Source organism: Pelodiscus sinensis, chromosome 12 (assembly GCF_052426305.1).
Source record: "Pelodiscus sinensis isolate ZL-2025 chromosome 12, ASM5242630v1, whole genome shotgun sequence".
Lineage (NCBI taxonomy): Eukaryota > Metazoa > Chordata > Testudines > Trionychidae > Pelodiscus > Pelodiscus sinensis.
The window spans coordinates 2,235,110-2,260,562 of NC_143063.1; the positions used below are offsets into that span (position 1 = coordinate 2,235,110).

Below are 25,453 nucleotides of genomic sequence, written 5' to 3' on the forward strand. Positions count from 1 at the left end.
ATCGGGGGAGGGCTTCCAAACGTGGCCCCCCTCCCCCCGAGCCTTTCGCTCCTTTGTTCCTCACCTCTAGGCTGGGGAGCTGAGGCACAAGAGAAATTAAGAGAGTTGCCCAGGGTTATGCTGGAAATATGTGGCAGAGAAGGGAGTTGGCTGCCATCGCTCTCCAGGTCCCAAGCTAGCACCCGAAGGTCAGGACCATGCGTCCCCTTGGGGGTGGCCCCCCGGCGGGTGGAAACGCGCACAGTGTTGACCTCGGTGTCGCTATCCCGATGGGCCGCCGCTGAGAGTCGACTCCTAGGAGCCCTGGTCTATAACTGCATGGCTAATGGTGTCGCCCCCGGAGGGGTGAATTGGGTCTTGTGCTTGTCCTTTTAAAGCCGCCCTGCCCCCCTGCGGATGGGTGAGGGCGTGGACGAGCTCCGGCCTGCATGAGCCGGGAGGGCGCTGAGCTGGGCTGGCTTCCAGCGCTCAGGGGCCGGGGCCAGCTCGCCGGCGCCTCTGGAATGCAGCTGAGGAGCGGGGGAGATCGGCCACATGTCAAGGGAGGTGGCCCAGGCCAGAGCAGGACATCAGGCTGCAAAGCGGAGGCCCAGGGACGCAAACCGAGCCGACAGTGGCGTAAGGCTGCCCACCCGTGGGTGCTCCTGCTTGACGTCGTCCCTGCCCGTTCACCGCCCCGGAGCACCCACGAGACTGGCCGTGGCTTCGTCCGGCAGTGGGGGGCCGGCTTCCTGTGACGACCTCGTGGGTTCAAGCCCCCCGTGGACGGGGAAGAAACTTTGCACCTGGCGTGGGCCGTCGTGTGTGCGCTGATCGGCCCCGCGGGCACCTGGAATCATGCTGGGGAGGTGGGGCCGGGGAGGTGCTGCCAGACGTAGGAAGAACCTCAGGGGACGTCTCCGTTCTCCAGGACTGGGCGTAGTAGGTGCAAATCCCTGTCCCCGCTGACCTTGGCATGGGACCGCCAAGGGTGGAGGAGGCCAGTCCTCTCGCCCCCCCGGGCCGGTGCCTCCCACCTCTGCTCAGCGGCGCCGGTTTGAGCTGGCGTCTGTTCCTCCTGCCCCGGTGCAGGAGAGTGCGGGAGTCTGGCCTGTCAGCCGGCGGGGGCGGCTGCGTCTCCCGACCCCCACGTGGCAGCTTCTCTGGGGCTGGGGCGACACACAAAGAGGCTTTGGGCCTTTGGATCCCCGGGAAGGTCTCCCTCCCAACTCCGCCCCCAGCGGGGTGGCCTGGCGCCGACGCCCAGCCCAGGCCTCGGGCCGTCTGGCTCTGGCCGGGTGCTGCTCAGAGGAAGGAAGGAAATGGGCCGTGTTCTCTCCCGGGCTGGCTGTGGCTGCTGGATTTCACGGAGCGCTCCTCTGGGTAGGTCTCCTGCTCCAGACGGGTCATGAGGCGTGTGCGTGGGGGGGCCCACGGGGCATCCCGGCGCTGGAGCCCCAGTCTGACTCCTGCCTTTGCTGCTAACCCCAGTGATTTGTGCCTCCCGCATCCGTTTCCTCCTCGGTCACCGCGGGGAAGCCCTGGCTGCGTGGAGGCTGAGATTCTGGGGGTGCCCCAAGAGATGTGCTGGGGCAGGCCGTCTGGGGCGCATGGCTTCATGCAAGCCTCCTAGCCCTCCCTTTTGGGTCCTGCTAAACCTGGGCCTGCTGCCCGCACTCATGTGTGGGTCAGGTTGGAATAAAGGGCCCCAGGAATCAAGTGGCTAATGTCAAATGAAGTTCGGGGTTTGGCTTCCAGAGATGCCGGGCTGCTTCTGGGGCAGCCTGTGACAGACCGGGCCGTGTCTGGGCATAGCTGAGGGCGTCCGCTCAGGGCGAATTGCTCAAATCCGGGGCTCCTTACAGCCCCCACACTGGTGACCTCTCCAAACAGGCCACAAACCAGTCCCACAGAGCGCTTCAGCTGGCTGCCTGAAGCCTCACCAGCAAAACCCCTCCGACACCCCAGCAATATCCGTGCCCCAGATGGCCCTGGGCCTCATACACAGATGGGGGGTCCTAGCACCCAATCCCACCTACCCCGAACAAGTCCTGTCCGGTTCCAAGAAACCAGCCACAGATCCCTGGTCAATTTACCCTCTGGACCTTACCCACAAATCACGCTGGGTCAATCCTTTAGCATCTAACAACTAAAGGTTTATTATCACAAGAAAGAAAAGCATGAGAGTAAGGTTGTTAAAGGATAGTACGTTACATGCACCGAATCTCCCAGTCCTCGATGCAGGCTCTAGCAGAGATGTTACAGCTGCTGGTTTAAAAGTTCTTGTTGCACATCCTAGCATCAGGATGGGTTCACAGGTCTTCCGGGCTCTTCGATCCCTGCACTGCTGCCTCTGGGATGAAGTGCTGAGCTGAGAACAAGATGGCGTCGACCACATGGCCTATTTATCCCTCCTTTCTGGTCCCTTCTTGGTCGTAGCCGGTCACCTGGCCAGAGGCCAATCTCTGTGTTCCCTGCTGGCAGCTCTCAGGTGACAGCCCCCATTCTTTAGGTGTGTCCTGGGCCCATTGAGAGCCATTGTCCCACAGGGCCTCGCTAATTAGCATGTCCACAGGCCCGGCCCTGCCCAAGGCTCAACCACATGCAGGGAAATCTTCAGTGTCCATACAAGTACAGGCTAATAATTGCACACACAGACATTATACAAACACATGAACAGCGTACATAGGATTAGCAGACAGGGAGCTTCTATTCAACACCTCACATGGCCCCCTTCTATACCATTTTTGGGGCCAACACCCCCACCTATGGGTGCAGCAGTGATCTGGCTGCTCCCCTCAAGATCCAGTAACGTGGAACAGCCGCACCCCTAAGCATGAGGGGGTGATGCTGTAACCGCGCAACCGGTTAATCGATAAGCCTGGGCTGCTTCCCAGCAGCAGAGGCAGCAACACGGGGGCGGTAGCCAGCTCCCCGGAGCAGGGCTGCAGGTCGGCGCTGACTGCGGGTACAGGTACCCGTGTAACTGCAGAGGGTGTAACTGCCTGGCCCTCCCTGGCCTGGTCCTGGCAACGGCTGCCCCCCCGCTTACAGTCTCCCCCCCCCCATCTGTCCGTGAGGTGCAGGGGGGCTGGGACACAAGCCACGGCTGAGGCCTGGGCCGGGCCCCAGGGGGGAGTTGCTGCCTGCCGGGCAGGTAGCGCTGTTGGCAAAGCTCGTGCAGCAACGAGGGTGGCCTTTACTGGGGGGAGGGGACTCAGCTGGCACCCTGCGGGTTGTCTGCTCCGTCACGCTCCTGCTGAGTGCCCGGGGGTGGGGTGCAGGGCCTGCTCTTCCCTGTCCCGGCTGGCAACATCCCTCACGGGGCCGTCCTCTGGCCGGGTGGGGTGCATCAGGCTGTGGGCGGAGCCGGAGCGGGCAGCGGGGAGCCCCGACAAGTCTCTAGTCGCCGCCATGTCAGGGCCTCCTCGAAGCATCCATCTTCCCAACCTGCCTGGGAGGCAGGAGGGCACGATTCTCCCCATTGCCCAGATGGGGGAACTGAGGCACGGGGCAGCGCAGGGAGCGAAGCTGGGTCTCGGGCTTGCTCCCGCCATCTCTTCGGGGCATGGGGCTCCTCTCTGGGAGGAAGGGTGTGGCGGTGCCAGCCCCAGCCTGGCAGGACTGAGTCCGGTGTGATGTGCGGGCCTGCTCCTTTGAACAAGGTGCCCCGAGGGAGCTGGGCCGGGGGTTGGGGAGACCTTGCCAGTGGCGGGAATTGTCCGTGCCTTGTTCCCCAGCAAAGAGAGGTGCACATGCCCACTGCCAGGGAACCCCCCGAGTGCCCGTCAGTGTCTGGGTTTGGAGTCGGACCACGGGCAAGCAGCCTGCTGGGATTCCCCTGCGTCGCCCTGGCCAGACGCCCTCTGAAATCCAGCTGGTTCACCAGCCCGGGGCTGTGGCAGGAGCTGTGACCTCTGGAAAGGCCTCTCGGTAAAGCCGGGGCAGCGTGCAGCGTCACCGTCTCCCGGCCTCTTGCTTCCCTCTCTGTCCGGCTGCGAGTGCAGTGGGGTGCTGGCACTCCGGGGTGTGCCGGGCTAACGCCCCAGTGGGCCAGGCTCCGGGAGAACAGAACAGAACCCTGCCCGTGGCAGCCTTGCTGGTGTGTCCCCCCCGTCCTTGTGCTCTCGACTGGCTTCCTTCTGACTCCCGGACGGCCAGCCTGCTCCGTCTGCTGGGACCGCTGCCCCCGTTGGGAGCCTTGCGATTCGGTTCTGGGCAGTGCCACGCCCCAGGGGGAAGGGCACCGCCTCCGCAGCGTGACCCACAGCTGTTGTTTTTCCCCAGCTTGGGCGCTGAGCCACGGCTGATCCGTCACATGCTGGGATTTAACCAGAGCGCTTTCTCTCTCCCCGCCCCAGCCTGGCCCCGTCGCTGCCCACCCACGTCCGGCAGCGCCTTGGGATGAAGGACGAACGGGGGATCACCCGAGCACAGGAGAACAGAACCCCCCGAGATGAGGGATTTGCTGTGTCTAACCCCGCCCCCCTCCTCCTCCCCCCAGCACGCTGGCTCTCCTTTTCTACCCCTCCGGGGAGGACGCGTCTGCAGCCTGCCTTGTCCATCCCACCGTCCTGCAGGTCCAACCGCTAGGAACCTGCAGAGCCTAGTTTGAACCCACTGCCTCTTGTCCTGCCCTGTGGCAAGAGAGAGCGACGTTTCTTCTTCCTTTTTTATGGCAGCCTTTCAAGTATTGGAAACTGCAGTATGGTCTCCTCCCCTCGCCGCTGCTCCAAATTAAACATGCCTGACTCTTGCAGCGCTTGCTCAGAGGGCTGCATTCCCGCTCTGTTCCTCTGTCACCCGCCTCGGGAGCCATGCTAGTTTCTCCCCGCTCTCCCGAGAGGTGGGTGACCCACACTGGACGCACACTACCCCAGCGCCAAGTCGCGAGGTTTCACCGTCTCACGGGAATGGCCTTTGTGAATGCAGCCCGGAATTTGTTTGCAACAGCGTTGCACGTCTGACTCCCGTTGGGGTGGTGATCCACCAGGACCCCAAGCCCCTTCTCGGAAATTCTGCTGCCGACCTCCGTTCCGCATCTGGACGTCTGGCTGTTCTTCCCTAGGCATAGCCCCTTTGGCGCTGCTGAATTTTGTTTCATTGTCCTATAGCCCAGTTCTCCAGTTTATCAAGGTCCCTCTGAATTCTAGCTCTTGTCCTCCAAAGTGTCAGCCACTCACACCCTCCCCCCAGCTTTGCATCCTCTGCAAACAGAGAGCCGACTGATCTAATTCCTGCATCCAGGTCATTAGGAAAGGCGTGGTACAATGCTGGTCCCAGAGGAGATCCCTGTGGGATCACTCAAGGCTGCTTTCCCATCTGGCGACATTCCGTTCATCGCTGCCCTTCATTTGTGGTTTTTCTAATCAAGTAGGTGCATGCTTAGTGGGCTTTCTGCCAAGCCTGCGTTTCTCTAGCTTACTTTCCACAATGTCACCTGAGACTGGGCAAAAAGCCTTGCAAAACTCCGGGTATGTTACTTCTACCATACTCCCCTTACCCACCAAACCAGTTACCTGTCTCAGAAGGAAATCAAACTAGTATGGCACCAGAGCGAAATACAGAGGTGAAATAATGTTAACGCGTCCCAGGATCGCCTTGGGTCCCAGTGCCCTGTTCAGCTGATTGTCCACCACGACTCCCCAAGATAGAGTCCCCCAGCCTTTAGGTAGGGTCTACACTCCTTGTTCTTCGTTTACAGTTAGCCACGTTCAAACCGCTGTTCCCTGGGAGCTGGGCACTTGTGTGGCTGTGCTGGAGAGAATCAGATGCTGATTTGCAGTGTGCCCGCAGCCAGGTTTTTCTGTTTCTGTGGGTGGGCACATTTGCACATGCTGCGGTGCACATAATTTATTCCGCACATGGATGGAAAAAGTCTGCCCAGGGATGAAAGATTAGAGGGAGCATTGGTCATGACGTCAGAAGGGTGAGGTACAATCTTTTGCTTTCCGAGTCTGCCTTCTTCCATTATAGCTGTGCATTCTCTCATTCGCATTCCGATAAGGTAGTTTATGATCCTCTATTATAATTCATCTGCTACAAAGCTTGACTGATATTTATACTTGCTCCTTTCCTTTTGTCCTTCTTGAAAGAACACAGGTAATTTGTTCCTAAGCTTTCTGTTAAATGACACCCGTGCAGGCGATAAGATAACCCTTGTCCTGTCTGTCCGTCAGTAATGCCGAATAGAAATAGTTTATTCATCTTTGTGTAGTCACTCGTTTATTACTGGAATGCCATTCTCAAATAGCCCCTTAGATCGTGGGTAGCTTAGACTTGCTGGGACGTGTTTGAAATCATGCGCTATGATCCAACTTTTATTTAAATGCTTGATTTTGAAACTGAGATCTAGTATCGGCTGTGATTATACTGGGAATGCCACACCAGGCAAAAGTGGATTGCATTGTACTGGACTGTTTGGCACGTGTGTTTTTATAGTGCAGCTGTTTCAGGAAAATGTGAAAAATAATCAAGAATGGCAACATCTGCATGTCCTTTACATATTCAAATCACCCTAGCCCAAGGTCTTAGGTTTTCTTGGACAAACGCCATCTGTTTAGCATGTTCACATTGCTAGGTTTTCGACATGTCACTTTCTTTTATACCATCCTCTCTGTTTTGCTTCATTTGTGACCAATATAGAACTTCTCTTGCTCTGCGCTTGTGTTTTTCTTTGCCTAAATGTTCCTTGTGTGTGTGTTTCAACATCTCGCCGATTAACCCTAAAGGAGCTGCCAGTCTCTTCCTTGGCACAGAATCCCTGCAGTTCCTGGGAGGCTCTTGAATACCTTGATTTATATGGCGGGGTGCACTAAAGAGTGCTATCGTTTTTCAGTCGCTGAAATACTCCTGTTGTAAATTCTCATCCTGCCTCGTTGCTTGCGCAATTGCTTCCGCTACACGTTCACGTGTAGGAAACAATTTACCTGCCTCTCCGCGTGCTGGATCATTTTCTCAAATTACATTGATTACAGCGGAAGCTTTAAGAAGAGACTGCAGCCGCAATGACTTGCCTGGCAGATGTTCTAATTTTAAGCCCTATAAATACAGTAAGCCTGTCACGTTTCCATTTGAAGTATTATTGACGAGAGCGTGAACTATTCCTGCCAGCGCAGCGCTAGCCTCTGTAAATATGTGAATTGTTTTTCTGCGCAAAACGCCAATGCTAAGCTAATACTATCCTATAGACGGGGGCTGGCAGCCTTCTAGACCCCTGGGCGAGATGGGGGTGGGCAGTGCCATGCTCCTAGAAGGGGCGTGGCCATGAGTGGAAGGGGCGGGGCTGAGGGCAGCCAGTGCGGCCCAGAACACATCACGCCCCTTCCCCTCCTAGCCAGCCTTTTAGCCCTGCTCAGAGCATGGTGGTTTAGATGGCTCAGGGCTGCAGATGTAATATCCGAGCTGTTTTTATTAGTTGCTTGAGCTGCTTAAATTCCTGATGTTGACAGTTCCCCTCGGCGCTGTAAACCTAAGCAAGGTAAAGCCCTCAAAATGTGGTGGGTTTTTCCCCTGCTGGGTTCTGTATTTCCCCACAGAACTAAGCACTGCCCAGACCATCTAATAATCCCTAACCTTCTGGGTAAGCATCTCGCCACTGGCTTGTATCCCTGACGGGTCCGTTTTTCTTCTTCTAGATCTTTTCATTCTTTACCTTTACATTTACATTTGTGAATTTTTGCTTGTGTTTTAGTCCCGCTGCTTTGGCTCTGGACAGCGCTCTGGTTAACCTCTTGCCGTGCTTTTCCAATCCCCGTAGCGTTACATCATCAACTCATACTCCTGTACCACCTCTATGTTCAAACATCTTTTGTAGGGCTCTGTCCAAAGCCTCTGGCGAGGAACGTCAGCCGGAAAAGGAATGTTTTTCAACTAGCGACAGCCGAAAGGTGCGTGAAACCTACTTAGCATTTGACTTTCTTGCTCTGCTGCTGTTTGCCAAAATCCGACCAAGGCATCTAAAGAGGAGAAATATCTTGTTTCCGACATTTGTCTAAATATTTCTTTCCTTGTACGTATTTAATATGTCCCCTTTTAACATTCATATGTAAATCCTTCTGGGAACTAAACTTAATGATCTATTTTTTTCTACTATTACATGAATTCACCCACTCAGCCAGCTCTTCCAGTTCCTTCAATTGTATTTAATTAACGAGCAAACCTTTCAAATTCCTTTCGTCCCCAGGTTCTTAAAGTTAAAGGTATTTGTCTAGTTGCATGTACAATCACTGTCTTTTTTGTTTCATTTAACTCTATTTTCTACACTGAATCCAATTCCCCCACCTGTGAATAGCTCGGTAAATTGGTGTTCTATTTCTAAGGGTTCTGAATCCTGAAGCGTTGGAATTGAAACAATTAGATGTAGTGCCAGATGTGTTTCTAAACCTACAACAGAAATGCCTTGTCCATTTCAGATAGAGTTGCCGGGTGTCCGGGTTTGAACCGGACAGGCCAGTATTTGAGCTTTCTGTTCGGGAAACAAATTAAGAAAATAGAACTGTCCGGTATTTTCTAACTCAGATGTAATGTCGATTGTGATGTCATGGCAAGTGTGTCCGGTATTTTTGTTGAAACCATCTGGCAACCCTAATTTCAGAAAAGAGAAGATTTATACAGCAGTGAAGCTGGAACTGCCCCTCGCTCAAGGTAGTTTCCATCATATAGATCAGTGGTTCCCAAACTTTTCAGCATCACGCCCCCTTCTTGATTTTAGAGAAACACTCCCGCCCAATAGCAGCAAAACTTGTTGAGCAAAAAAAACAAACAAAAAAAACTGACTGGGGCCAAAAAACAACTTGGGGGGGCGATTGATGGGGGGGCTGGGTTGCCTTGCACCCCGCCTGGAATTTCTTCACGCCCCCTCATTTGGGATCCCATGATATAGATCATATTATTCCGCGCAGCAGTTGACATTAACGATGACCTGTAATTTACGAATTTCCCCAACAGGCGTAGTTTCACCATTATAAGATTGTAAATTAATACATATTCTCGTTTTACTTAATTCTTTTGAAGTTACATGGTTGTGCACCTGTCTCTATTGCATGTGAAAGAAATGTTCTGTTCGCCTCATTGTCCGCTACTCCTTGTAGTTCACAAAGTGATTCTTGTTCCTGAAAATTTCGAAACAAGATTTGTCTGTAATGGCAGGGCTACTTGTTTCTCTTCTGAGATTTCTGAATTTTGAACAAAAGGTGACCCTCCCCCGCCTCCCCCCTCGCCTTCGGTATGTAGGCTTTTGCAAAATGGTTGTTTCTTTTAGATATCGCAGGTTTTGACCATATACGGGAGATTGTCTGGGTTGGTACCTCCTTCCATGTCTAGAGCATTCTTTTATATGCTCACATGCTGTCATTTTAATAGTTTCACTCTGTTTTCCTCCATCATCATTTTTTACTCACCCTTATTAAGTCTGCGTTCACATCCGTTTGTTTTCTTTCTAAAATGTGCAATCGTTAAGTTCAGCAGTTTGGCAAATTCTCACTGCTTTAAGATGTAGGCCTGGCTGTTCTAACAGTCTTTTTTCTCACATAAACAACAAGGAGTCCTGTGGCACCTTATGGGCTAACAGATGTATTGGAGCAGAAGCTTTCGTGGGCAAAGTCCCACTTCGTCAGATGCATGTAGTGGAAATTCCAGAGGCAGGTTTAAATATCCAGGCACATGAAAAGAAAGGAATACCAATCAAGAGGAAGACCAGAGATAACGAGGTCAGTTCAGTCCGGCAGAACGTGGCAGCTGTGGAGGTGTGAACACCTAGGTTCTAAGCTGCAAGCCTCTTTCGAAAGAGGCTTTTTCGAAAGATACTTTTGAAAAAGCCTCTTTTGAAAAAGAGCGTCTAGACAACCAGTACTTTCGAAAAAGCAAGACGCTTTTTCGAAAGAGAGCGCCCAGGCAGTCTGGATGCTCTTTCGAAAGAGCACAGTTTGCATCACATAGTGCCTTTTTTCAAAAGAGCACTCTCGAAAAAAGGCGTTCTTCCTCGTAAAACGAGGTTTTCCGCAGTCGAAAAAACTGCCACGTTCTTTTGATTTACTTTTGAAAGAACGCAGCAGCAGTCTAGATGCAGGGGAAGTTTTTTCGAAAAAAGGCCCCTTTTTTCGAAAAACCTCTGTCGTCCAGACACACCCCAAGAGTTTTTTTGTTACAGGATGGCTACTGTGTGTCCAGGGAGATGGAAGTGTTCTCCTCCAGGTCTTTGTGTGTTACCGTACAACACTTCATTCTCCCTGTTTATGCAGATTCAGACTAACACGGCAACTCTCTGATACTTTTCTCACGTAGATAGCTTTCGTCCCCCTCCCAACATGATCTATCATCACTGGCTCACATTGTGGAAATTACACATCTGTTTTCTTATCTTTCGATTTATTTAAAATGATGGAAAGGTCTGTTTTAATTTCTTGAGCAAGACTGACGTCTTTCAAACGTTTCCGTTTTCTTTCTGGTGAGCAGTATTCCTTGAATCTTTTTTTACGGCTAACTCTGTCCATTTGTTGTTTAACATTAAGCTCAAATTAATTCTATAACTTGCTTCAGTACATGCCGTATTTTTGAATAGCGCTTTTTTGTTTCACGTCTTTACGATTGAATCCTGATACCTAAAAAGTAATTCGGGTCCTGTCTAATTTTGGTTACTTTTCCTGCAGCATTGCTTGATGCTTTCTAGAAATGCATGACCTCTTAACAGATTACTTTTATTTCATACAAACTTCGGTTTCGTTTCTGAGTAACCTTCACCTTGAGTGTGTTTTTTTTTCTTTTTTAAAGTTCTTCCGATTCTTTCTATTGCTTCCTTTCGTGCTACGTGTTGCTTAATGTGAGCAACCCACTAGTCCTAATCACTGTTCATTGCCAGGAATTGATGGGTCTCTTAAATAGATATGTGTTGTAGACAGAGCATCTTGTACCTGGTCAGTCTAACCTAAAACCAGCTGCCAGCTCCCTCCCTGGAGACTCTAGTTCTCTTCAGGCCACAGGGACTCCACACGTGCTAAGCTTTCTGGGTGACCTGCTTTTCCCTTGAGAGACACGCGCTGGCTGCCGCGCGACTAACTTGTCTCAGGGAGACACCCTTTTAGGTACCTGAAAATCGCTCTCAGGTCCCCTCTGTCTGCTCCTTTCCAAACTAACCAAGCCCAATTCCTTCCGCCTCCTCTCCTAGCTCATGTTCTCTAGGCCTTCCTTCATTTCTGTTCCTCTTCTCTGGACCTTTGATCTTCTGGGGGTTGGTACCAGCCTTGGCACTATGGGCAGGGCCACGTGGCTGGCACGTGGCAGGAGGGGAGACCTCAGGAGCCCTTGGCCCTGGATAACGTGCAGCGTGACCCTGACAAGTCGAGTTGTGGGGTGCAGGTCCTGCACCAGGGTGGGAGGTGCGGGGGTGTATGGAACCTGTTTCATCCAACCAGGTGCAGCTGCTGACTCGCCTGGCTTTCGCTGTGGAGCGGAAGGAGGGAGTTCCTGTGTGCAGCAGGGTCTATTCCCTCCTAGCGCCCCCCCCCGGCTCCGAGCAGACGCCTGACAGCCCTGAGAGCTGACTCAGAATTAACCAGGCGAGGAGGGGGGTGGGGGCAGCTCCGTGTCGAGAGTCTGAGCTCCCCAGAAGCGCTGCGTTGCCAGGGGCCTGTCGTCCAGATGGCTTGGGGGAGAAAAGGCTCCGCGACGCGACGTCCTCTCGTGAGCGTAGCCTGAGTCAGCGGGAGGAAGCTGACTGTGGGCGGAGCCTCCGTGCCGAGGGGCTGCGGGCAGCAGGGCCGGACGGAGGCCTGGGCGAGCCGGGCAGCTGCCCAGGGTACCAACCAAGGCTAGCCTGCCTGTCCGGGCACAGCTCCTGCCACGCTCGCTGGGGCTGGAGGGCGCTGGCCTGGCGAGGCAGCCAGGAGTGTGGCGAGGCGGCACCCGCCTACAACGTCTGGGACGTGGCGGGCGCTTGGGTCGCCCGGCCCTGGGAAGCGTGGGCAGGCTGGGGCGTGCAGGTTCCTCGCGTCTCTGCCCCCCTGCAGTTGCCGTGGCTCAGGGCATCCGGAGGAGCTGCCCCCCAGCACAGCCACGAGTGCTCCCCGCTGACCTGTCTCTTGGCAGATGCCCAGGCAAGGGAGGGAGGGGCATGGCGGCGTCCCTGGGACCCTGCCCACGCCACCTTGAGCGGCGACGTTCTGTGGCTCCTTCGAGCTCTGGGCAGACGCTGTGGAAACCGAGCTGCTCGTGGACATGCTGGGCCCAGAGGGACCCTTGAGGGACCCTCAAAGGGGGGGGTTGTTTGGAGACTGAATTTACCATCCTGCCCCACTGGCCATAGTGGGCGCGTCCAGTGATCCTGGCTTATCCCTGCCATCCTGCTGCTTTCTGGCCCGGTGTTTGTGGGGAGGAGTCAGGACACACCCCCCTCCGGAAACCAGTCCCCTTCGAGGCATCCGAACCATGGCACCCAAACAGCCGGGTGCATCCTGGTGCTCCACAGACGGCCGGATTTATAACCCTCCAGCTAAGGTGCTTTCTTCTGCTTCTCCCCGGGCTGCGTCCGACCCATCGAGCCGCCCATACCTGCCAGCAAGAGCCCCCCACCCGGCCCCATTCTCAGCCCGCCACAGGGCGGGGTAGCCCAGGAAGGTGGCAGCAGTGTGGTGTGGGCGTGGGCATGCAGCCTCTGTTCCCAGCGCGTCCTGTCCTGGGCTGCCCTTGGCTGGTGGGGCTGCCACTTCGGCTCTGCCGGGATGCGGGGTGAGTTTCGCTGGGCGGGTTTTGAGCCGAGGCGTGAGCTGCAGCAAAGCTGGGGGGGGAAGCCCCAGCCGGGGGAGCGTGTGTATCCGTGCCCTGGCCGATTTCACCCTGCGCCAAGCAAGGGTCGGGCTGCAAATCCTCGGGCAGTTCTGCTCCGTGACCATCGCAGAATCCCCCCCCCCTCCCCCCGAGGGACCCGCCCCGCACCCAAGCAGGTTTAGCCAGACCTGGAGTGGAGGGAGGAGTTTCCTCTTTGCCCTCGTTAGTTTCCTGACCATCCTGCCTGGAGCCATCCCTCTGCAGACCGGGATGTATTTTGCACTGACCGACCAGCTCCGCGTGTCCTAATTGCCACCCAGTGTCAGCGCGGCCCTCGCGCCCGCCCGGCAACGTGCCGGCTCTCCATGGGGGAGTCACTTTTCAACACGGAATTTTAGTTCTTTTTTTTACAGCCCGGCGCCCGTTCACGCCCCGGTCTCCTTGGAAACCTTCCTTTGTGCTGTCCCCCGGCACGGTAACCTCGTGTCCCGCGTTCTGCAGGCAAGCCGAGCTCTCCCGTGCTTGCTGGGCATGGCTGTGCTCCACCCAGGGACGTGCGATGACAATCGCACCCTCTCGAGTCTCCCGGCCAGGGGGTAGGCCAAGGGGTTGCTTTGGGCGGTGGGAGACACGGGCACAATTCCGTGGCTTCTCAGGCCAGACCCGGGACCTCGGCTGGCTGCTCCAGCCGTGGCGGGGGACCGATTCCTGTCAGCGGCGCTCGCTGGGAGAGGGGTTAACGCGTTGCGTGGTGACCGGGAGGCAGCGGCCGGCTGCGTTCTGGACACAGCCTGCGCCCGCCCCTCCCGCCAGCGGGCCTGCCTGCGCAAGGGACAGCTTTTCCTGGCAGGCACTGGGGCTGGTGCCATATTGCACAATCCGCCTGCCTTCTTCCTGTTTCCCAGGACCGTTTTCCAGCTGCGGGGCCCGTTGCTTGGGGAAGCCTCGGCTGCTCGGGGTATGAACGTCGGGGGTGCGCGCTTGTTCTGCGGGTGCGGCCAGGGTGTTGTGCTTGGCCCAGGCAGCCTTTCGTGGATTCCTATCCAGGCTGGGCTCAGGGCTCCCGTGGGCGGCTCCCCAGAGCTGGCGTTTGTCCATGGAGAAGCTCACGGGCTCGCCGGAGGGGGCCCCTCTGGCTCAGTGGTGCTGCGCTTGCCAGGGAGAGGGCCTGGCTCGTGAGGCGGGCTGGTTATGTAGCTCTGCCCTGCGACGTTCCCGGCGCGACGGCCAGGCTGTGAGAAGGCGTGGCCAGCCTCGGGGAGCGGGGGAATCTCCTCCCAGGGCGCAGCTCGGGCCCAGCCGGGTGGCGTAGACCCTGCGGGGGGGGGAGGCCCTTCCAGGGGCTGAGCTTGTTCGGGATGTGGTAGGGGAAGGGTTACTTCTGGCTCCAAAACTCTTCCCCTTTAGGCAGCTGGCGTGCTGGCAGATCTCCCTTCTAGCCAGGTCCTGTCTAAACTGTGCCTCCTGCAAGGCCCATCACAGCGGAGTCAACCTGTGGAACTCCTCGCCGGAGGGTGTGGAGAAGGCTAGAACTTTAACAGGGTTCAAAAAGGAGCTAGATAGATTCATGGAGGTTGGGTCCATCGATGGCTGTTAGCCAGGCTGGGCAGGGATGTGTCCCTAGCCTCTGTGTGTCTGTGAGGATTCCCGGTTCTGTTCCCTCCCTCTGGGGCACCTGGCCTTGGCCGCTGGGGACAGACCGGACCCCGTGCAGCGCTGCCAAGCGGGCAAGTAGCAGACACCGGTCAGGGATGACAGACCCTGCTGGGTCCTGCCGGGAGGGCAGGGGCTGGACGCGACGCCTCTCGAGGGCCCTGCCAGTCCGAGTGTTGGACACACCTGGGCACGCAGCCTCGCACCAGAAGGCTTCATCTGCCGGGGGCAGAGCCGGGTGCGAGGCAGGACTGCGCCTAGCCGGCTGCCTGGGCTCCACGCCCCAGCCTCCGTGCACTCGGTGGTCGCTCGGCCTGACGTCCTGCCTCCTTTGGGACTGTGTCGAGCTTGGGGCCGACCGGCGGCTCCTTGCTGTAACGTGCTTCTTTCCCGGCAGCCTTTGTGGACACAAGCGTGGCGGCGGCCCGCCCGGACCTCGGCCCAAGTCACAGGCCCCCGGGGCCGGCAGAGACCACCCCAACTCAACCATCCCAGCCCGCAGGGAACCCATCCCAGTGCTGCCCCGCCTGCCGAGGGAAATAGCTTCTCCTCATTTCCAGAGAGGGGTGGGACCGTCAGCCACCACACAGCCGCCTCCTTGCCAGCCCGGGGCTCTTGGCGCTGCACAGCGCGAACCTCTAGATCGAGTGTGTCCGTGTTCATAGCGCCCAAGGGAACCCGGACACGCCCCTCGGCAGGGCCACGTTCCACCCCCGGGAGGAAGTCCGGCTGGGTTGCATCTGCCGTCTTCGGCGTGGAATATTGCCACGCCCCCTCCCTGGGCGCAGCAGGGCTCCTTGGGCTGCTTTCCGGGCCTCGGCGAGAGCGCCGTCTCCACTGAGCCCACACGTACTACATAGCCGTGGAGCGTTCCCGTGGCAATCCGTGGCCAAGCCTGCAGAGTGCGCTCTGGCTGCAACGAGCCTGCAGGGGAGTGTGGGGGTGTGGGTGGGTGGGTGGGTCTGGGTGGGTGGGTGTGGGGTTGGGGATGGGTGTTCATTCTTCCCGCAGCCAACATCACCCCATCTCTTGAAGATGAGAGCAGCCCAACGCCGTGCCCAGGGCGTGCCATGCAGCAAGGCCGGGCGTGTGACTGGGCCTGGGCAGGGCTCAAGCAGACGTTTGTTCAGGCCTCGGGACACACGTGTCATACGGGTCCTCCCTCCCCCCAGTTGGCAGCCTGGTCCGGGCCTCTGGCCCCGGAAAGTGAACCCCCCACATGGAGCCCTGGATTCAGCCCTGGGCACTGGGGTGCTGAGGGCGGGCGCCTTAGGGAAAGAGGGGACCGGAGATCAGGGGGCATGTTGCTAGCGCCAAGGCTGCTCTTGCGAGTCTCTCTGCCGGGCTCGGGCTCCCAGGCTCCCCCGGGGAGGGCCGTGGAACAAGGATTCTGCCCTTGCCGACCTGACCCCCCATAGCTCCATTGCAGCCCTGCCCATTTAGGGGTGTCTTTCAGGCAGGCTGGATTAGCCCATTCGAAAGGCTCCGTGAGCTCTGGGCCACGCCTCACTTTGGGGCCTCTGCTAGGAAAAGTAGGAGCCTTCCTCTTGACCACGTTCTCCTCCAGTCGGGAGCAACATTCAGCCTCGTCTCCCCCCAAGGAGCCTAACCCGCCCGGCGTCCAGGAACCTGCGTCTGGCTCTCCCCACCTGTTCACCAGGGACAGCCCGTGGCAGGGGCTGAACTCTGCAGGGCTGGGCGGGAGGATGGGGCCCCACGCGAGGGGACTTGGGTCGCCAGTGCCGTCCGCCTGGCACCTTTTGGCCCACGTGAAATGTTGGCTCTGCTGTGTAAATCTCGGCTATTGCCTGACGCATTTGGGCGGCGCGCACGCTGTTCAGGAAGGCCGTTTGCCAGGTGCGTCCTGCCCGAGCCGGCTGCAGACAGATGTGCCTTCTGAAGAGAAACCACGTCCTTCCTCTTTGGCCATGGATGTTTCTGCCGCTTGCTCAGGAGCCCTTCCCCGCTGTGGTAACTCTCCGGCTCTGCCGCCTTCGCTGGCCCCCGACTCCGGGCTTTGATTCCTGCTTCGCTGATGAAAACTCGCAGCCAGCTATCGCCCCGGCGGGGTTGCCTTTGGAGATTTGAAACGGACTCCCGGATCAGAAAGCAGGAGCCTGCTCGGCCGGTGAGGGGCCAGGCCAGTAGGTGGAGACCAGGGCTCCCAACCGTTCATCCTGTGCGACCCCTTTGGAAATGGCGCACGGGGACGCAGACCCCTTTGGAGACCTTTTGTCTGTCTACATGGTTCCGTTCCACTCAGGTTTCAGTCTGTCGTGTGCGGGCCCCGTGGACGGAGCCTGCGGATCCCAGCACAAGCTGAGAAGCTGTCGGAGACCCCCCGACCTCAGGCCACGGATGGCCACTAGAGGCAGACAGGAGGCCGCATGGCTAGCCTGGGTTGTGTGACTTAACACAAACTACCTTTGGTTTAATGATTTATTTGCTAAAAGGCACCTGCTGGACACTTGGCGCCAGCTGGAGTCACCTGCGTTTGCGGCAGGCATTTCACCTGGCTTTCTTGGGTCAGATCTTTAGCCTCCGTGAACTGGGCTAGTTTAGGTCAAGAGCAGCTCTCCCTCGAACTCTTTTCCTTGTCCCCTGCCCCGCGCCAGCGCTGTTAAACGGAGCGCGAATGACAATCGCAACTAGAAGAGAAGCTAAGAAATAGGAAAATAGCTAAGTCTGGCGCCATGCCGCAACCTCCAGTCACAGCGGGGAAACGCAGGCAGACTCCCCCCACCCTGCCCCGCCCTGCGCGTCGCTTGCAAACGCTTGAATCCGTTCGAACTGTAGGTGTGAAATTTCATCCCGGCCTCGGTTCAAGTGGCGTCTTGGTGCTCAGAAGCCTTTTGTGCTGGGTAACTGAAAGGAGGCCACTCGGCTTTTAAGCTTCGTTGTTTGTTGTTTTTAAAGAAAATGTTTTTCCCCCCAACAATTGGCTCGTCTCCCAGGTGCCCGACGTGGCCTCCCAGTCGGTAGGGGCCTGATCCAGCAGAGCACTTGGCGTAACGTTGCGTGATCGCCGGACTGACGTTCTCACGCCTCAAGCAGATGCTCACGGTGCTGGGGTGGGCGGGGGTTACTCAAGCGTCCCGCCCCGAGCCTACTTGCTAGAAGCGATGAGCGGCACAAGCCGTTCCTACGCTTGGTTCCAGCTCCTTTGTGCGACCTTTACATTCTCCCCCCAGGAAGCCGTCCGCTTCCTCTCCCCGCCACGCTTTGGCAGGGCTGCAGCTTTCCTTCCGGAGCACGCCTAGTGGATTTATCTCTGTTTGCTTTCCCAGCGCAGCTTCCCCTCCGCACGCTCGGTCGTCGCTTTTTAAAAACAGGCTGGCAGGGCGGTTGGGGATCCCAAGCGGTGAGAAGAGTCAAGGTGGGCAAGGGGATCCCTCCAGCCCCCGTGGCGTTGGGAAGCCACCTTGTGAGACCCCCTCCGTGTCTCGTCTTGCTGCCCTGGGAAGCCAGTCCTCTCGGCTGCTGTGTCGCCTGGATCTGTCGCCTGGCCCGTCTCTCTGTGCGCCCTGCGGTGGAGCTGCAGGAGGGCAGGAATCTGTAGCGTCCAGGCAGCCTTTCCCTCTCCGAGGTCTGCTCCTTGCTGGGCAGGGGCGCGGCGCCTAACTGACCACGCTAGCGAGGCTGCAGGGCGAGCAGTCCGGCAGGGTGTGGCTGGCCACGTGCGGGGGAACGGTCAAGGCTTGGCTCGGTGAATGGTTGCCCAGTTGGCTCTGCTGGGAGGTGCAAGGTCTGTCCAAGGGACACTGGGAATGTTTGGGTTACACGGGGGAGCATGGGGAGGGGAGACGGAGGAGGGGGTGGGGCAGAAAGGTGAGAGCTGCATGGGGCTTCCAGCGGCAGGTGGCATCTCTGCTTGGCTCGACTGGTCTCACCCCAGCGGTACCTGGGGGCAGGCCTGCCCCGGGCGGAGCTCTCTGAATACGAGATCAGTCCGACACCGGCGAGGACAGGACAAAGGTGTGGAACATAACCCAGCATGCGGGACTCTTTTGTATATCAACTAACAAGCTCCATAATGCTTTGGGAGCGGCGGGGGAGCGGGCGTTTTATCGTCATCTGACAGGTGGGGAAACTGAGGCGTGGCAGTGCAGTGACTCCCCTGAGGCTGCCAGCGAGTTGGGAGCAGAGCTGGGATGGACAGAAACTCTTGTGCGTGGTCCCTGGAGCAGTTTTCTTTTGGGCCGAGGAGGCATGGAGGAACCCAGGCATTGTCTGCATCCCCTGCTTGGTCCCTGCCCGGGCTCAGGCTGCTGGGCTGCAGAGGGCAGGGGTCATATCTAGGCCAGTCCAGCCAGCTGGCGGCTGTGGCATTTCCCTCCCGGGCCCCTTTGAATCACTGGGCCCTGGGCATCCGTCCCCTTTTTCCCCCCCTTCCTTCCGTGAGGGTGGGCCTGGTCAGTTGTGGGGAACCCCGTGTGTAGAAAGGCCGTAAGGGACCGCTGCGATCTACTCTGACCGGTACCACCCGGGCTGGAAACCTGCCCCCAAATCATTCCTAGAAACGAGATCTTTGCAGAAGAGCAGCTAGTGCTGGAGAAGCCTCCCCCCCCCCCCCGTCATTGGTAGGCTGCGCCAATGCTGAATTACCCTCACTGTTAAACATGGGCGCTGTGTTTCCAGTCTGAATTGATCTAGCTGCCACTTGCAGCCCTGGTGTCCGACCTCGCTCTGCTGGACGGAAGAGCCCGGCCTTAAGTATCTGTCCCCGTGTTCGATACTCTCCGGGTGCGATCCACTCATCCCGTGACGACGTACGGTAAATTGAGCTCCTGGCGTCTGCGTGAGGCACGTTTTTCTCACCCTTTCGGCTCTTCCCTGACCCCTCTCCAGTGCAGGAACATCTGTCTTGAGTTGTGGGCACCAGGACTGGGCACTATGCCGCCGAACAGAGGTGAAATAACCTCTCTGCACCGACTCGAGAGTCCCGTTGACGTGTTCCCAGCTCCCGCTAACCCCAGTGGTGCAAAATCTTGCCTGAACAGCGGTCAGTTGGGATCAAGCTCAGATGTCCGCAGTGCTTCCCTTAGGCTATGTCTACACTTGCGGCTTCTTGCGTGAGTAATATGCAAATGAGGCTAAGCGTGGAATATCACTGAGCCTCATTTGCATACCTAATGAGCCACCATTTTTTTCAGAAGAGGCATTTGTGCCAAGAAGGAGTGTCTACGCTGCCCCTTCTTGCGCAAGAAAAACCCTCTTGCACAATGCCGTTCTTCCTGTCAAGTAATAGGTGTGATGGCCTTGCGCAAGAGGGGTTTTCTTGCACAAGGGGGGCAGTGTAGACACTCCTTCTTGCGCAAGAGCGTCTTCTGAAAAAAATGGTGGCTCATTAGGTATGCAAATGAGGCTCGGCAATATTCCACGCTTACCCTCATTTGCATATTACTCGTGCAAGAAGCCGCGAGTGTAGACATAGAGTGGTAAGTAATAGAGATGCAGCCGTGTTAGTCTGGTCTAGCTGAAACAAAAGACAGAACTATGCAGCACTTTAAAGACTAACAAGATGGTTTATTAGGTGATGAGCTTTCGTGGGCCAGACCCACTTCCTCAGAAAGCTCATCACCTAATAAACCATCTTGTTAGTCTTTAAAGTGCTGCATAGTCCTGTCTTTTGTTTCCCTTAGAGTGAGTGAGTGTTGCATTGTCTGCCTAGCAATCAAACTCGGAAGGCACGGAGGGTTCCTACTATAGGACCTCAAGAGAGCAGAGACGGAGTTGAAAGGTTGGGAGGCTCTTTACTCGATGGAAAAGGATAAAGGGAAACGGAACAGTCTACAAATGTTCAGTGGGGGAGAATTTCTGCTGGTCAGAAGAACAGACTGGATTTTGGTGTATACCTTTGTTGCACAAGTGAGGCCAAATGGTAGGGCTGCCAGGTGTCCCATTTTTGCCTGGACCGTTCGGTATTCGGGGGTCTCCCCATCCTGTGAAAAAACCCCAGAAAATACCAGAATGTGAAATGTCCGATACTTCCTGTTTCTCTCAGATGGAAGTCTGGTGGGGACAGTTTTCCTCTGGTGGGGAAGTGAGGAGTGTGGGGACATTTAAAGGCGCAGTGACTTTTTTTTTTTTTTTTTTTTGGCTCCACCAAGTTTGCCATGTTCGTGATTTTTGGTTGAAAGCATCTGGTAAGCCTACTAAATGGCCAAGACCCACAAGTTAATCAGAGACTTAATTATTGCAAATTGGCCGGGGAGGGAGGGGAAATCCCTAATGATAAAGCTCATGGAGGTCTTGGCCAAAACAGCCTCTCCATGAAGGCTTGAGATGGTCTCCAAGCTGTGGAGCCTCCTGGGATTTTGTTGGACTCGAAAGCGAATCTCAGGATTTGGGCGGTGGGAGTTATCCATCTCAATCTGCTTTGATTTTCCTCCCGGAATCTTGGCTAGCTGCGAAGGGGATTTTATCTCCCAGGCTTTGAATCCGTGCGAAGTGGAGGGGCCCCATGTTTAGTCATCTCGGTTTCCACTGCAGTTAATGTTACAAGGGTCCGTTGAACATCGAGTAACTCCGGCTGCCAGGCCTTTAGTTTTACTGTTCCAGACGAAGCTGCTCTAATGGGCCTGAGTGTCTACTTGTCCTCCGCTTGGGGTCTCTCTGTTTCATAATGATTCCCTCTAGGCAGAGCTGGACTGGCTTATGGCAAACAGCCTATTAGCAAACGTTCCCCTCAGAAACGTTAGGAATTTCTCCATCCCAGTCAAGCATGAATCTCTCCACTGACTGGCCAAAAAAAGGCCTTTCCCAGTCTGTCCAGGGGAGAAATAATTTGGGTTGCAATTTTTCAGTAACCTGAAATTACCTTTTGGTTGGATCCTCTGCCATTCCACCCCTCCAGTGCAGCTCGGGGCTGTTTGCATTTCTCTCGAGTTTTGGGCACAATGCAATAGCTTTATTGTGTTTCAGCTGGTCTAATAGCGCTGTGGCTTCTAAACTGGGTAGTAGTAATCCCACGCTCCTTCGGTTGTTGGTTCAATCGTCCCCTTCCTTCCTAAGACGGCGAGGCAAAGCATGTTTCATTCTTGAACTAGGTACAAAGTTTACAGCTTCATGAAGAGCCAATCACTGGAACTTAGAGATGCACTTCAAATCCATCTAACATTTGCCAAGGTTCGTTTGTTTGCTTTAAAAAGGTGCCGTTTGGCAACGTAGAAGAAAGATACCCAGACATTGACTCTGGTGTGATCTGTATTGTGTTGCTTAAAAGAAACATTCTCACATTCTTGCAATGTCTATTGGAGAACGGGGCTTGCTGGAATCTGTTAGGAAATGTGGTTATTTTTAGAAGGAACGATAGAGACATGAAAAATAGGAAAAATGTTTGACCTGAAAGGGCGCTTTGGAAGGGATTTGAACTTGCTGTCACTGAGAAGTTACATTGGACCCTTGGCAGCAAGGGGAAGATTGGTGTAAATAATGAAGTTCTTATCGCTAAAAGTTGTTGGGGGAGAGGGGTTTTTTCCCCTCCGTTCTTTATGATGCCTTACCCACCAGTCTAGTCGGATGGTCTGTGTCGATACTCTTCTGGAGTCGCTGCAGCATCTCCATAATTGCTTCATTCTAATTCTAGCAAAATTATTTGTTATAAATAATACAAGGATTTCCCTTGCAGGCCGGTCTTGTCCCGCTTTGAATGAAGGTGATAGAAATCCCCAGAGCAATTAAAAGGCTTAATTGGATGATAGAGGAGGTATTTTGCCAAGCAAAGAGCCAGCTTTTTACGGATGGCCACTCAACTCTAGAGAATCATCGTGTGCTCTCACATTCATCTATAAATACTGGTGCGCCTGGGGGAGAAATGCAACACAGCCCTCCTTGATTTGAAATCTGTCTTTGACAGCACAGGCTGCCTCTGGGGGAAACTCCAAGGACTGGACTAGAACCTTTTTTGGAGAGCACCTTCGTGGCTGAACAGTGGCCAGACTAGGCTAGGGTGGAAGGATCAGCTAAGCGACCCTGTTGCTGTTCCAACAGATGTGTCAGATTTTTTTTTTTAGATGTTCTACTAATGAGGGAGTGAGTTTTTTCTCCCCCCTAAAGTTCTGATGCAGCCAGTGTGGGTCCGCTAGTCCCCAAAGAGTTGTGTGATCCCACACTCCTTGGGACCTGTCAGGAGGTAGAAACTGTGGGCATGCTAAGATAATGACCTTTGGCCATAGATCCAATCCGGTTAAACAACAAGAGCTGAACACTGCATTGAACGGGACAAGTCCTTGTCTCATTGTGCTTTTACATACGGGGTGAATGGGCGAAACATGTACAGGAAACTCAGGGTGAGTCATCCCTGAAGACAGTTTGTTTTCCTGCCCTGGGCGGGTACTTGGATTGAGAGCAAAGGCAGAGAGTTCAGGGTTAAAGTTTGTGGAAATTCAGGGCGGGAAAGATCTTTGGTCGTTGGAAGTAGGGCAAAACTTGGGGGAAATAGGGTCTCCCCGACAGCACCTCAGCCGCTGTGCAGAGAAGGGGTAGAGGAACGTTCTGTTTCAACTAACGCCTCTTAATGATTGGTTCTGACTTGGTGTTGGCGGAGGAGCGGCCCTGCAGGCCTTGCGAGCCCATCGCTCTCTGCATTCTTGGCGCATTTTGGACGCCATTTGGTCAAGACCGTAGCAATCCGGTTTGGAGCTGAAAGTATTTCTAAGCCGCAACCCACGTCCCCCTTGCGGAAAGCCACCCCTGGACGTGAGAAGTACGTGGGAATTCTGAGTTAGAAGCCAGGGCGGGGCCTTGGTTGTGCTGAGCTCACACGATGAGGCTTGGTTCTCTAAACGGGCCCGGCGAGAGCCCAGCTGAAGAGTTGCCATGCTACGTACCAGGCCAGGTCTTCTCCTGTCCTCCCCCGGGGGCTGTGTAGTGACTGTGTGGTCAGAAGGGGGTTGTGCTGGGATGCTTAGGGGTCATGCAGGCAGATGTCCTCCTGGCTCTCGCCCTGGTAAAAAGAAAAGGTGTGTGGAATGAATTTCCTGTACGGATCCCGTTTTTCTTTTCCACAGTTGTGCTTCCGTGGCTTCGCTTTCTTGAATGCACTGGGCGGCTGGGCGCTTTCATCGGAGCTCAGGGAAGGGTTTTGACCCTGGTTTTGTATTGAGGGAATTTCATCCTGATTCCATCGGAGCATTGGGGCTAATTCCTAAGATGCTGGACCAAGAAATCCCTGAAGCAGGGAGCTCTCTTAATGCCTGGCAGCGTCCCCTGGCATCCATTTAGGGGGCTGAGCCCCTCTGCTTTTGCGAGGGCACGGGACTGAGGCCTGTCTATCTCCTGGAGGAAGGGGGGTGCCTGCCCAGCAGTTCATGGCTGTGGAGCTGCTGGGAAGCTTGGTCTCCGTTCAGCTTGTTCCCTTTGGCCCTGGGGCCGGTGCCGTGGGCTCAGTCCGGCAGGCTGCGGGAACGTTGTGGAGCACGTGGCGATGGAGGGGTGAGCCATCCCGGCGTGGCCACACACGTGGCTTTCCCTGTGTTCATAAATCATTTTTAATGTGATTAAAATAAATGCCGATTAGGGCAGCGGGAGCATATTCCTGGGCCTTGCAGGCCTGCTGGCGGGGAGCGAGGGAGGCAGATCTCAGCTGTTCGGCCAAAATAAAAGCTGATGGGATCAGCGACATTAGCATAAGCCTTTGTGCCGGGCGCGGAGGAGGCCGCTGGCGCCGGAGATGAGCGCTGGGGCAGGCGGAGGCGATTTGCCTCGTTTGATCTCTCGCGGGGCCTGCAGGGGGTGTTGGAGGGCTCCCACCGGGGCTCCCCGGATCCGTCCTGCCTGGGGGACAAGAATGAGGACGATGGTCCAGCGTGTGGGCCAGGGGACTGCGGCTCCCCAGGGGCTGTGGCTGGGCTGAGGGGAGACCCTGGGCCCCTTTCCCTGCCTGAGATGCGAAATGGCCCCGGTTCTGAGCGCGGGAAGGGAGCCGGCCACCAGGCCAGCCTGTGACCGAGGCAGCAGCTCAGGCGCCCGACGCCCCGGGACTGGGGGGCTCTGGGGAACTAGGACTCTGCGCCTGTGGGGGGCTGGCGGCGGAGGATACCTCATGGACGAGACACCCGCGGTTCTTGGGCCGCCCACTCTGACCGTGGCCCGGGAGGCCTGTGGGGAAGGAAGGGGCAGCTGACTCGGCCCTGCTGCTGTGGGAACAGGACCTGGCCGAGCTGGGCCGGGGGGTAGGTCAGGGCTTGTAGCTGGACAGCGGTGGGGAGGGGGCAGCATTTCTGCCCCTTACCCACTGTCCCCTGCACCGAATGCTGCACTTGGGGGGGCATCGCTCCACCACAGGGTTTCCCGGAGGCCCCCGTTGTGCCGGGGGAGGTCGGTGAGCGGCGGGCTCAGGGCCCGCAATCGCCCTGCGACTCTCTCCTGTGCACGGTCCCCGCTGGCTCGTTCTGCCGAGCAAGTTCCAGGCCTCTGGCAAAGGGGTTTTAAGGGAGTCGGCTGCCTGGTGCCAGCGTCGCGCTGGCAGGCGGCGCCGACCCTGGCACCTCCGGGGCTTCGTGCAGGAGCCTCTACGGCGGGAGCTAAAAGCCACCTGGCTCCCAGCTACGGCTGCAGGGCAAACTCCTTCTCCCTGAGCGGGCCCAGTGCCACGCCGCGGGGCAGCGCCCACCCCCGGCAGGTGGGCGAGTTACGGCCGCTCTCCGGCTCCTCTCCGCGTGCCCCGGGCTGGCTGGGTCTCCCTCTGCGTCAACACGCCTGGCTGAGAAATCCCAGCTGCAGGGCACTCTCCCAACCCCAGCCAGGCAGCGGCGTCTCCCCCGGGCCTGAGACGCAGCCCCCGCTGGGACTGGTGCCCGGCGACACGAGACGGGCGGTTAGGGCTGGGAGTGGCCTCCCGTGGCTGCTGGGGAAATGCAGCCACCTGGCTTCGGGGGCACGTGGCAGGGGATTCTGCTGGGCCGCAGCGTGGGTCAGGGCAGGTCACAGTCATTGCTCCAATGACAAAGCAAGAGCCGTGCTTCCGTAGGTCCTACGGGGGGGACACGCCCAGCACGGGCCACAGGCACAGGCCCAGCTAAGGGAGGCAGGCTCCAGCCCCGCCCCTTCTGCCTGA

The 25,453-nt window shown here is 56.5% G+C and overlaps 1 protein-coding gene across 4 annotated transcripts in view; it reads left to right on the forward strand.

Annotated features, from left to right (window-relative positions):
- ST3GAL2 (ST3 beta-galactoside alpha-2,3-sialyltransferase 2) overlaps positions 1-25,453 on the forward strand; it is a 55,742-nt gene that overhangs the window by 9,680 nt on the left and 20,609 nt on the right. The window contains exon 1 of one of the 4 annotated variants that reach the window (XM_075940585.2): positions 2,714-7,868. The exons of 1 other annotated variant lie outside the window; for it this stretch is intronic. The gene's annotated coding sequence lies outside the window, so the exon portion shown is untranslated. Of the gene's footprint in view, positions 1-2,713; positions 7,869-16,082; positions 17,771-17,993; positions 18,140-25,453 lie in introns of those variants that run through there. 2 more of the 4 variants (XM_075940583.2, XM_075940584.2) reach the window with 2 other exon arrangements.